Here is a 12,604-nt window from a genome sequence, read left to right as displayed (position 1 = left end):
ACGGATGTGCTGTAGAGTAATGATGTAAGCAAGAGACAAACTTTCCTTAAACTCAAAACGAAGTAGCTTGTTGACAGTTCTCAATTACGATAAGCTAGAAGTTTTATACTTCCATTTTGAGCCACTGCTTTTGCGGTGAGAGTCGTTAATGGGAAACCAGCTTGGCTCATCGTTTAACTGAAGAGCGTTGAAGTAGGCTTGGCTTGGTACCAAAGTGTACCTGCGCAAAGCCAATTACAGGGCCAAGCCAAGAGATGAAGAAGAGAAGGACGAAGAATAAGAACATGTGGACGACAGAAGCAGAATGAGCACTTGTATTCTGTTTCGCGCAAAAATCTTTACACGGATTTGATATCGACGCTCTTCCCGCCCCCACTGTATCGTTCTGTCTACTTTGGGCTCATGGGTCATCATGATGTTTTAAAGCGAGTGCGTAAAATGCTAATTTCTCCTTGCACCAAAACATTTTTCTATAAATTTCATACCGAAACTCTACCTGTCAACACGTGGCTCGATAGGAAAAACATTTTTCTGTCTTCTGTAAACTGTCGCCTGTGCAATGTGCCTGAAACAATTGAACATTGTTTTATAGACTGCAAAGACGCGATTTTGTTTTGAGATGTGTTGCAGAGGACGTTACAGAAAGATTTTCTCCTAAGTTCCTACAGTGTGCGCTACCTTGCTGTTTCCCATCCTGACTGGAACCCCTATGATATGATTATTCTGAGTGGACTTCACAGCCTTTGGAAAACGCCCATGCAACGTTGAACCTGTTGTTTCACCCAGAATTCATTTTAGCCGAATGTTGCTGCAGGTAACGGACATTTACAAAGAATTGTACTTTGTACCGGATTGGTTTCCTCTCCTGATGCGCTGTATATCCTAACCGGCCTTTTAGTTATAATATGTTTACTATTATGTTTCTGCCGCGTAGTGCCTACCTAGGTGCTCTGTAAATAGTTTTTTGTGTGTGTGTGTGTATACACACTCACGAATGTATATATAAGCTTTCTGGACAAAACCATGTAAATAAATACCATAAAAGAAAGGGAAAAAAGAGACGCGAAGGAATAAAAGAGTGAGAAAGAAAACAAAAGGAATGCGAGACAAAAAAGAAAAAAGTGGGGTTGAAAGTTATTCATCGACACTTTCAGGAGCGAAGGATTGGCGTGGTCAGGACCCTAGGCCTAAAGTGGTTTGGTTCAGTAGTGGGAGAAAATGGAGGGACGCTGTCGTAGAGCAAGAAATGAACATGACGGCTATCGTGAAATGATTTAACAAAGCCGTACCGTAGTTCTGCCAATAAATTTTATTTTTATTTTCGGAAAGGAAGGCTTGTACTCGATCAGTGTCTGCCGCAAGCACAAAAGAAAGAAAAATTAAGAAATCGAGTGTGTCGCATCATTTCATAAACTTCTCTGGTAACTTCCCGGGCTAGCTCCTCGGCCACGTCAACTACGCCCGTGTTTGACGCATGATGGCGATATCAGGGTCACTAAATCAGCACAGCACCAAGGAACATGCGAATCAGTTCGCATTGTCCGTAACGAAAGGTAGGCTAGATGCGCACAACACTCTGGACCTTGCCCAATGCAGGCATTTCGAGCTTCCTCCCTGCACAATTGGTTTACTGCAGCGGTGGCTAACTTTGCATTCTTAAATTTTTTAGAACTAAAGTTTTCAACATAATATTGTAGTAACGAGGGGAACATAGACACAACTGTGTCAAAAATGCAGCAAAATGTTTGTCGTTTTTTTTTTCGTAAAAACAGATTTTTCTAGTGTTTAGAAGTTTTTTTCTGTGGTCTTGTAGTTCTAGTGTGGTACTCGTCTGCAGCCTGTAGTTCTGTAATACTTTCTGAAATAACTACACAACTCTGTTTTACTACAAAACAGTGTTCTTGCTATAAGCTCATAGGCAAAAATATTGCAGAAAATTTCTTCTCAGGCCAGAATAATTTTTCTTCTTTTTCGACTGGCTGTGAGCAAGTCTCGTCATCGTACAAATCAACAAGTTTATTTCTAAAGAAAACAATGATTGGAGGAAAGAATACTTACGGTAAGCTCAGTTAGTTGGATTTTCACTTTCTCAATGTAGAAAATCACACGACCCGAGAAATATATTTAACGTGAACTTTATTACTATGACGATCAAGAAATGACATATACGAAAGGGTCACTTTCTTCACCTCTCTGCGAAATCACCTACATCCTTTTGAACGCATAGTGCGCTGGCTTGACACACAAGGCAGCAAAATACAGAATCATGGAATGGCTCTTGAGACCGAACTTTCAGATGCCTGGGAAAGAAAAAAGAATGTGTCACCAATTATCAAACGTCGCATAACAATCATATAACAAGGTAGGAGTGAAGAAAAGAAGATTCTATAATTAGACGTCATGTTCATTAAAATATGTACTGCGAAGAACGTATGAATGTTGTTACCGCTTAGTGGAGAACTTCTATGACGAGATGTATGAATTTTTTCACGTTCCGACATGCTCAACAGCAGAATTTCCAGGTAGCTTAGTAACGACAACGCACATTCCAGGAATGATCACCCTGTTAGTGGGGTGCATATTCTGCTATATTTCCAGCATCTTGAGGGGCTGGAGACTGTTGAGTTCAACATTGGGATACGCATTTTAATTCAAAGGCATGAAGGTACCTCTCGAGCCCTTCGTTGGGAAATATTTCTTCTTTTAGCATAGTCGCAAGCCTAATTACGCATCTAGTGTAGTTTTCCATCAACCCGCTATGCGTGGTGCATGGCCATTCTTAAAGAGGGCTCGCTAACAAGTACGGCGTTTTTGTGATCAACGCATTTTTTCCATCAAAAAAATTGATTTTAGTCTTGTTTAGCATCCTCACTATATACGAGAAAGCACGCCAGGCATTTACTCAAACTTATGTTGTATAATTTCTTTCGCGAACTTTTGAATTTCATTTTATTTAAAGCCATTTGTAGTGAAGGTTGCAAGAACGACACCCTAATCAAAGTTAACACACACACACTTCGTACGTATGCTTCGTCATCGTAATGAAATAAGAGCAATATAAAGTGAATATGTGCTACCTCGATTTTCCACAACGCACTCTGTATCAGCCAATAGAGACAAATATCGATGTACTGTGCAAAGATATTATTAACATAACTGTAAAAATGGGCCATTTCTACATATTGCATGAGTTGGAAGTTTTGAAAAATTCACACACAGCAATCCACTCAGCAATTTCTGACCAGCCCGTTGCTAAACATACAGTGTGTACAGGCTTGGTCAAAAGTTCCTAGGCCACAGGGTCTGCTTTACTTCGGTATATCCTGCACTTAAGATGCCGATGAAGCTATCAAGGTGGTCAGAGGTTAGAACGATACTTCTCGTACCCTGTACAGATATTTTGAGCTTCGCGGGTGTCGTAACTGCCTGACTATACTGCTCAAAAGCAGACCCTCTGGCCTGGCAACTTTTTGCCAACCCTCTGCATTTGCCATGGACGCCTTTAGGAAGAGTGCGTCTGCCGAGGCAGATTGCTTAAGCCTGACTACCGCTGACCACTGCCTCCGCTTTTATAAATAATCTCCTTCCGTCGGAAGATTATACGTCATTTCTTCGTAGTTGCTCCTTCATTCATTCGACCAGTATCTCGAAGTCCGCTCATGCGCAGCGTGCAGTTATGATTAATGACTGCATGGTTGTATAGATTACACTACCTGACTGACTTGCTTCAATTTGGACCAGTAATAAATACGGCAGCGAAAGTTCGCGCTTTAAAGCTTTCCGCACTCACATCGAAACCGCTCCAGGCACAAAGATCCTCTACACCGAACTGTCGTCTCGAAGCACCGTCGTGGGAATCGGCAGAGTTGCCTCTGCAAAATAGTACACATAGTGAGGCTATACTCAGCACGAGACCAGTTGACACTGCTTTCTACACTTCGTTGTCTACTGAATTGGCTGTGTATGAAACGACCATTCCAGTTTACTTTGCTTGAAATCAATGGCAGTGAAAATATTACTTGACTGCGAAGACGCGAGCAACAGGGTCAGAGACGAAGGAAGACATGCCAGCCGTCGAAAGGGGCATGTGTGCAAGAAAAAAAGTTGAATTTATTTTGTACTTTTGGGCAACTTCCGGAAAACATTCCGTGTGCTGCGAACCGCACGAAGACGGGCTGAAATGTTGAACGCCAATTTAACTTTGTGTCTGTCTTCCTAAGCTTTGGCGTACAATCTTTCGAGCCGTTGTCATTGCATTGAAGACCTGGGAAAATGTCGAATTTCCAATTCGAATTTTATATTCGAAATGATAGGTCAAAATTTTCATTAGCGGCTACAGAGCGTTTTGGCGCCTACTTTCGGAGTGGAGTGTTCCTTTTCTATAATAAAACAAAGGTCTCAAAAGACGCAGCCATGTGCTCAATTAAAAAAACTCAGCGTTGAAGTAGACACTGGCGTGCCATGAATTAAGCTATACGATCTGGGACGCATGTAGCGTGACCACAACACTCCATTTCTACGGTCTTAAAAGTCAACATCCTGTGAATATTATAAGCATAATAAGCACTTACCCCACAATAACCTCCAGGACCTCTACGAGTTCCTCCAACTCCTCCTGGATACCTTTGTGCCAATGTCAACGACGCTGCGAGAATCAGAGCTCCCTTTATGTTCGTCTTGTAAAGGCTGCTTGAATAACCGTGCGGAGCTCATTACCACGAGTGCTCAGAACCTTTCACCACAATGTATAGCGCTAATGATGTAAATGCTAACAGAGGTGCAAATTGCGTCATATGTCATTTTGTAGTCTTGTGTTTTACTTGAGCATTGTATTGCGCCTGACTAACTTCCAAAATAGCCAGAGAGAGGCTTCCCTGCGATTTCAGCATTTTAGGAAAATCGTTATTCGTCCAGTTCTGTCTCGCTGCGCCATAACGGCCCCAAAAAAATTAATTACAATGCACTTCAGACTCGTTCCAACAACATAGGTGACTACAAGTTTTGGTAGAGATACGAAGAACTGCTCGCTACAGTGCAGTACATATTACAAATCCTTTTGCAATTATTACAGCTGGACTGATCAGCCATTGCGGTTGCTCAATGGTTATAGTACTTGGCTGCGGATGAGAAATACGCGGGTTTGATCCCGACCGCAACGGTCGCATTTCGATGGAGGCGAACTGCTAGAGGGAGATGTACTGTGCAATGTCAGTGCGCGTTAGAGCCCTACGTGGTCGGAACTGCCCGGAGCCATCCACTACGGCGTCTCTCATAGCCTTAGTCGCTTTCGAGCGTTAGACTCTATGCACAAAATCAAACAAATTAGAGACGGACGTTATTATTCTGAAAGTATGAACATATTACGCTGCGTACAAATAACACCTTCAACAGGTTGCCGTGAAAACAGATATAGGGGATCATACACAGCACTGATGGAATGTGGTCGTACTAAAATGGCTTTGGCTAGCTTAATGCAGTACCGAGAAAGATGTAGTCGATTTTTCAGCGATGGATGAAATACCGTAGTTGTCTTTAAAATAACTGCTTCTGTTCACAGCGCAAGGGCTATATCTGTCTTGGATAAGTCCACCTCACCTGCTAGCAGCAGAAGTATAGCGATCAGAACGGTGAAGGCCTTCATTTCTTGGCTACTCACTAAAAGGAAATGCCTTCCTGAGGTGCGAACGGGGCAGCTTTTATTTCGAGTACCGTACCTTTCGGACCCGCGCCCACTGGTCCAAAATGCACTCATGCGGATCATAAAGCGCTGAGTAAACATGTTTTCATACCTGCGACGCAAATCTCTTTTCTTCAATTTCTACGAAACCTCTGTAGCGTGAACGTAACGCTTCTTGACTGGGAGTCTCAAGGGTGCATTTGTTGACGAGGAGAGAGCATGGTGTTGCAACTTGTATTATAGCCGCGCCGACGTTGAACGCGTGAGTCACTGAAAATAAGTCCTAGGCACGTGGCGAGAAAAGTAATCAAAAGCGTCACCCACTGTCCATCACAATTCACTGTTTTGGACTGTTCATTAATCGTGGCGGCATCACTAAGAGAAAAAATTTTAAAGGCCTTCATTACAGCCCTGTGAGTGTACGTATAGCCGCGCACACAGTGTATGAGAGGTTGGTTTGCTTTTCAACACGCTAGCTTTCATCTACAGTCCGAGGCATCAGACAGTTCATAGAGCGAGATGTTCGTTGCACGTACTCCAAAACTTGCTTCACGTTGTATGATGTTGCAATAACATAAACACTATTAATAACGCTTAGGACCGTTTCCATTAAACGGAGTCTTACCCTGTGGCGCTCGCCAACCTTAGAAACTGTGTTTCAATTCAAAGTACGACAGCAAATCTAACTTTGTCCCCTCATTACTCGCCCAAAAATTAGGTGATTAAAAATGGGATTTCAAGAGAACATGTAGAGGTTTTCGCGTCGGAACTTTCAGTATATGTTACTAAAATTAAACTAGGTGCACAAACAGACTGTTGCAATTCACCCTCGGGAATCGCGAATTCCGTGCCTATCTGTATCGGGCGGCAGTTCAGCACCACTTTGCGCCGTCTGGCTTCCTAGTGCACCGGTAACTAAGGAGGTAAGGTTAATTAGGACCAGCCCTTCCGGGCGGCAGCCTACGTTCGCAGTCAATACTACTCTGCAAAGTTCTGTTGGAGCAAAGGCTTCCAAGGTTGTGCACGGTCAGCAGCCTATTCTTGCTGCTGCGTGCAACTTAGAAGCCCCATTATCGTGATCAGTGCTGTGTCACGGCAGGGAGCTTCTCAGAAGACAAGGTCACAAGCACGTAAGAGAACGTATACGGGGCAAGAGGCGAAGCTGCGAAACTTCGACCGGCGACGACTGCCAGCACCTTGCTACGAAGTTACAGACGACGTCTGGGTGCGACAGAGCCTTCAGTCGGCGGGGCGGAAACTGACTTCGAAATACGAGGGGCCCTATGCAATCACTGAACGCTGGTGTGACAACACGTGTCGTGTGCGTACTGCGTCCTTTCAGGCAGGCTACGGCAGATGGAGGCGAAACAATTTCAGTGTACATGTGGCATGTTTAAAGAAAAGGGTCGTCCACCGATAACGCTGATGTGGTGTTGCCTGTTCTTTTCAGGTCCGCAGCCGTCACCGAGTGTGTAGCAGTAACGACAGAAGAAGTGGACGATGCAGGAGTAAATACCGTGGCCAATCCCCCCGCGTGGGTATGTGCCATTTTCTTTTGGAGAAGAAGAAGAAAGAGTAAAGGCGTCGACGAAGAGAGGGAAGGTTAAAGCAAGGTGTTCGAACGAATGGTCGCATTCCTTCTTGATCTCCGTTGCAGTATTATAGCACAGGTATGGTTCCTTCCAAGACGCAGAACTAAGTCCTCGGCTCACTTGTCCAGCTGGCAAAATATCAAGCTAGCAATCAGCCTTTTTAGTTTCGCAACACATAAATCACTGATCCTGTCGTTTGGAACAGCTCCTCGACAAGAGGTCTTGCAAAAATGTTCTACTATGTTGCCAGCAAATTTTAAGAAAGAGACAGAGCGCACTTCTCGTGGTTTGAAAGAATACGTTAAGAAGATATATGGGACGTTTGGTTTATTCTAGAAAGTTACATGCAATATGGTTGTTCGTCCGTTTTATTAGGCATCGAGTAGAATATCGGAACTACTAGAATTCATGAACTGCAAGAATCTTTGGTTCCAGGTGTTCTTCTATGCACCTGCAAAACAAAATGAAGGCCTTAACATGTGTAAACACGCAAGGCATAATAACAATACACCAATACACACACCAAGACACAAACAGGCATAATAATGGCATTTTCATTGAAAATAACGAGAATAACCCCCCCTTTTCTGTGTGATGACAGAAGAGAATATATAATGACAAAGAATTACAAGATCACACTGTAAGATTAGTAACAAATATTATTAACCATTGAGTCTTTTGAAGCTATACGAATACAAGTAAAGGTATAATGTTATATAAAAACAGAACGGAGAAAGATTCAATCAAAAGCGGTAGTGCCATTATTCTCACTAACGTTTACGCTCCTGAGACTTACTGATCTCTATGGCTGCTCTCGAAATATAATGCTCGAGGCACTTCATATACGCAGTGTCCACAGCACGCCATTTCAGGACATATGCTAGCAACATTCCAGCAAATACTTGTTTGTGGTATATTTGTAATGCTTGTGGTGCACTCAGCGCTCCTGGGGCAATATATAAAGAGGTGTATAGAGGTATTCTGCGTCGTGCCGAAGGCTTTCCAAACAGTTCAAAAGGCTCTTGAAAGGGGGTGAGCATGTTCTTGCGTGACGAGCGGCTTAATATGATATATCAGAAATTCAAGAAGGAATGGGAGGCATCCTGTATTCTTCGTATGCACTCATTGAAACTACAAACCCATAATTTGTCTCAGGAATGAAGCATTATAGTTTATATAACGACAAAGCCTATGAAGGAATACATGAGCTGGACGTCTGAGAGGAAATTTAAGCGCTAATGGTAACTCCAAAACCACTGTCAACGCAATCTCCGATGAGAAGATGTGCTTAGTAACAAAATTCAAATATCTGATGTTGATGGTGAATCTACAGCTGTATTTCCGAGAGAAATGGTGTAGAACCAAACCTTAAGCGCCATACTCGACATTCTTTTTCAGAAGTAATGCTGTATTCCCGTCGTTGTGCGTACCTGGTATTACATTCCACTTTTAGGACAAGCTTGACGTCCACCCTCAAATATTTTCATTTAGATCCACAGCACCAGCTCGGTTCCACCAACTCTGGGAAAATGGCGCCTCTAGCTAGCCATGTGCTGCACAAGGCACACCCGCCCTGTCGAGGCACTTAAGCCACAGTTTCAACCCTTGTTCTCACGCTTACCCTACTTGGGCGTTATTGTCCTTCCCTTCGAAGCCATCGCTCTCTGTGGGCCAACAGTTGCCTTTCTTAGAGTACAGAGTCGGTCACACTTGTCTAGAGTGCTCGGATGGTGGGCTGGGGAGAAATGAGGTTAAATCTTATCGCAGCTGCTTTGCTGGGGGTAAGGTGCTGGTGCCTGTGGTTCACGTCTCTATTAAGCTGCTCACCAGCGCAAGCATTATCAATGAAAGTCAATACCTGCTTCATAATTTCTCATCATTCCACGCGAACGGCACCTTTCCAGCGCTCTAGGCAAGTGTGATCGACTCTGTACTCCAGCACAGATGATGGAATGCCGCCAAGGAAAGCACAAACATGTGAAGAGCATCATCTAGCCACCGTGTAAATTATGGCCACTTTATCGCATTGCATGACCCATTTAAGTTCTTTTTTTCTCTTGATTCCAGGTAGCATATTTTACATCATTTTTTCGCCGATACACGCATCTATTTCTCTCTCTATTTCCGGATGGCACTATACCATAATATTCCTTCTAACAACTCGACGCGGTTTCCTGAATTTAATTTTAGACCCATTCGCTGGCCTTAGATTTTTTTTTTATTTCAAACGAAAATCCATTTACAACGGTACAGTACGCACAATGCTCTAGGACCCATAGCCAGAGGCTAGTTTCGGGTCCATCACAATCATGTACAATTTAAATGCGGCCGGCTAAGACGACACATGCATTCATAAAGTAAAAGTCACATTCTCAACAATTTAGAGATAAACAACAAGCGTACACAATACACACATCCTCACAAAAAGAAAAACAATACACCATAACTTTACATATTCATCAGGAACGTTTTCAAAGATTGCACAAAGTTTCTTTTCAGTTTAATATCGTCAGGTATACCATTCCAAACCAAAACTCCACTGAACTCTATTAGTCTTTGCCCGTAACTATTGCGACACACCGGTAAGTTGAAATGTTTGGCACTAGCCGCCCTAGTTTCCCTTTTAGGTCCCATATATGAGGATTTAGGCCTCATATGCGCGTCCATCTTTGAAGAATACAATTATTAAATGCTTTTCCTATGAGAATTATAATGACTGTTTTCAGGAATATCACAGTACCTATCGTACTTCTTAACCGATTGCCAGTTTCTTGACCATTTGTTGCGGCCCTAATCTGCAGTCACTACTAATTCAGATAGTGCTCTATAAAAGCTTCCCGTATCTCACTGCTTGCCGAAAATCCCTGGGCCCTTCCTTGACTGTTGGACACTCTTTCTATTTCCTTTATGTTGATGATCAGTCCTATAATTTCCTCTCATTGTGAAGGCCTTCAGTCACGCACCGCAATTTGTCCCCTTCGTTACTCGGCATGACAGTGTCGACAACAGAGTGAATATTGCTAAGGCACTCTCATTTGACCCTTTTCTGTTTGTAAACTACCCGATTTCATACTGCCTGATTCACGCTTTCCAATACTCACTCCAGAAATAAGAAGCACAGGGACGTCAGGCGCATCTCACCAGCTTCCCAAAGCCAACACAGCGGCGACCACGGGGACAGGTCTGTTTCTGAAAATCAAGAAATGGTGCTGACGAATTCGCATATCTTCGGAAGCACACCAGCGCGCACACAACGTATATTAGTTGTAAAAAAATAACCAAACTCTAAAGCTCACCACCTTAAAAGATGGCGCCACGATGTACGGGTTCAGCTGTTCCCATGAGCACGTTTTATGTTTCTATTGTTGAGATCAGACTGTTATTACCAGAAATGCTGTAACAGTTTCCAGTGCTCCCTGCACGGCTCGCTCTTTTTGGGGGGCTGACATTGTCAAAAAATGATATATGTCGGCTGCGTGCCGCTTCCTTAGATTAGTCATTCAACAAGGAATTCTCCTGGGCCACATTCGTGTTTTCCTGTTGCGAAAATTCTATTGCCGTGTTGCTGTAACTAACGAATGGATATATGTCTTAATGTTCCGACAGTGCGAGCTCTTTACCGGCACAATTATATATTAAGATTTCTAGCATAAGCGCTGTTTATGGAACTTGTTATATACGTCTGCACATACATTAGAAATAGCGGAAAAGACGGAAGCTGTTTAAAACATGAACGACGCCACAATACCAAACTTTTAAATGGAAAAAGTCTGTCACAATGACGACGTCAAGTGAACGTCAGAATATCTGGATAAGGAAATCAATAATAGGTGATTACCAGTTACGTCCTATGCTTAGCAAATGGGAATTAGCTTAAGGGTAAATTATTGAAGATGCCGTTTCCTATCAACGAGTACAAAGTGGCATCTTTCAAAACTTGAACGGCAGTGAAGAAAACATTATGCAGTTTTTAACGCCAGCCATGTTTGCTCTGAACGGCTGTATAGCTTTCGAACAGTTCAATTTTTATGTTTATTTTCGTAGGGTGACTTACACACGCAATTAGTAACCGTTATGCTATCTATGCGACAAGGGGAGCACCTGTTGTTAAGTCAAGTAACGGGGCGAAATATTTGTTATTTTAAGCGGCCGTCAACGGCATGGCCCTTTTTCGGAAGGTATAGACCAAGCGAATATCTCTGTTATTCCAAGTTTAGCAAACTTAGACGTTTATGCGAGACGCGTTGAAAGACCACGCACGCATGACTTTTTTTTTTCTGTATTTAAATACAGTTTTCTTCACGTGTACATAGCCCTCGTATTTTTCGCATGCGTTGAGGCAAAGTATTTTTCTCTCATGCACTTACACCACAGCGGCGCCCAAGGGGCCCAAGTCGAAGAATCCTTGCAGGTGCACGTCTTAGTCTTGAAATTTCTTTCAAACGTTCACCCTCCACCAGGAGCACTGCGAGTGGGCAACATATGTGTCTCTTTCATTATCCTTGTTTTACGCTGCATTTATGAATGTAAATTACGGCTCCGAAAGCCGTAACCACATTTTTTAAACGACCGTTTTACACTACCATTCTACGCTAGGTGGAGAAATATTCTTTCTATTCAAAGTAAAATACCAGGGCACGGAATACAGCCGTTTTGCACCGACTACAAAAAGAAAAAAAAAACATGTTATTGGTGCAGATTTCTTTAACGTTTAAGGCGCACCAAATTTTATTGCAGCTAATATAGGAAAGCTTCCAAAAAATTTGCCTTGAAAAATAGTAACCTTATTCAAAGAAACTCCAAATCGTTATTGCGTCCGGTTATAGATCTCTGTAAATATTAATTTTAAAAATGACGGTAACAATGATCTAGTTTATGTGAACTGAAGCCAAAAATCACGATGTATTAGTAAATTATTTCTACAAGATGCACATATACACATAACTCGCAAAAATCTGCTAGTTTACTAACTTGAAGCAATCTTAACGTACCTGCCGAAAGCAGAAACACCACAATGATGATCGAAAAGTGCTTCATTGCTTACTACGCGGCTCGAAGAAAAGGCAGATCCTACGATTCTGTGCAGCCTTTTTATTCTACGCACCGGACGATGTACGGGCGGTACTTCCCTGGTAGGGCGGATAACCTTTTTACTGCTGCAAGGATATGAAAGAAGGCATAAAGTTTGATGTCCGGGAAGGCCCGCTTTTGAACACATTGCGCGGAAGCTACGCGTTGGAAAAGCAACAGTGCGCACCTACCTGGAAATGCTAAGTAGGAAGCCTAAGCAGTCAACATGCAGTGGCCGGCTCTATATGCGGCGACGGTAAACAAG

The 12,604-nt window shown here is 42.9% G+C and overlaps 1 long non-coding RNA gene across 1 annotated transcript; it reads right to left on the bottom strand.

The window, feature by feature from the left end:
• Positions 1–7,579: 7,579 nt before the first annotated feature.
• Positions 7,580–12,392, bottom strand: LOC149359566 (uncharacterized). The gene is made up of 4 exons (XR_016288285.1): positions 12,261–12,392; positions 11,637–11,734; positions 10,371–10,458; positions 7,580–7,720 (listed from the first exon to the last, which is right to left on the bottom strand). It is a non-coding gene; the product is annotated as an uncharacterized LOC149359566 (long non-coding RNA).
• Between the last annotated feature and the right edge of the window lie 212 nt (positions 12,393–12,604).

This window comes from Amblyomma mixtum, chromosome 2 (assembly GCF_055824585.1).
Source record: "Amblyomma mixtum isolate Tamu chromosome 2, ASM5582458v1, whole genome shotgun sequence".
In the NCBI taxonomy this organism is placed as follows: Eukaryota; Metazoa; Arthropoda; class Arachnida; order Ixodida; family Ixodidae; genus Amblyomma; species Amblyomma mixtum.
This window is presented reverse-complemented; position numbering and strand designations above follow the sequence as displayed.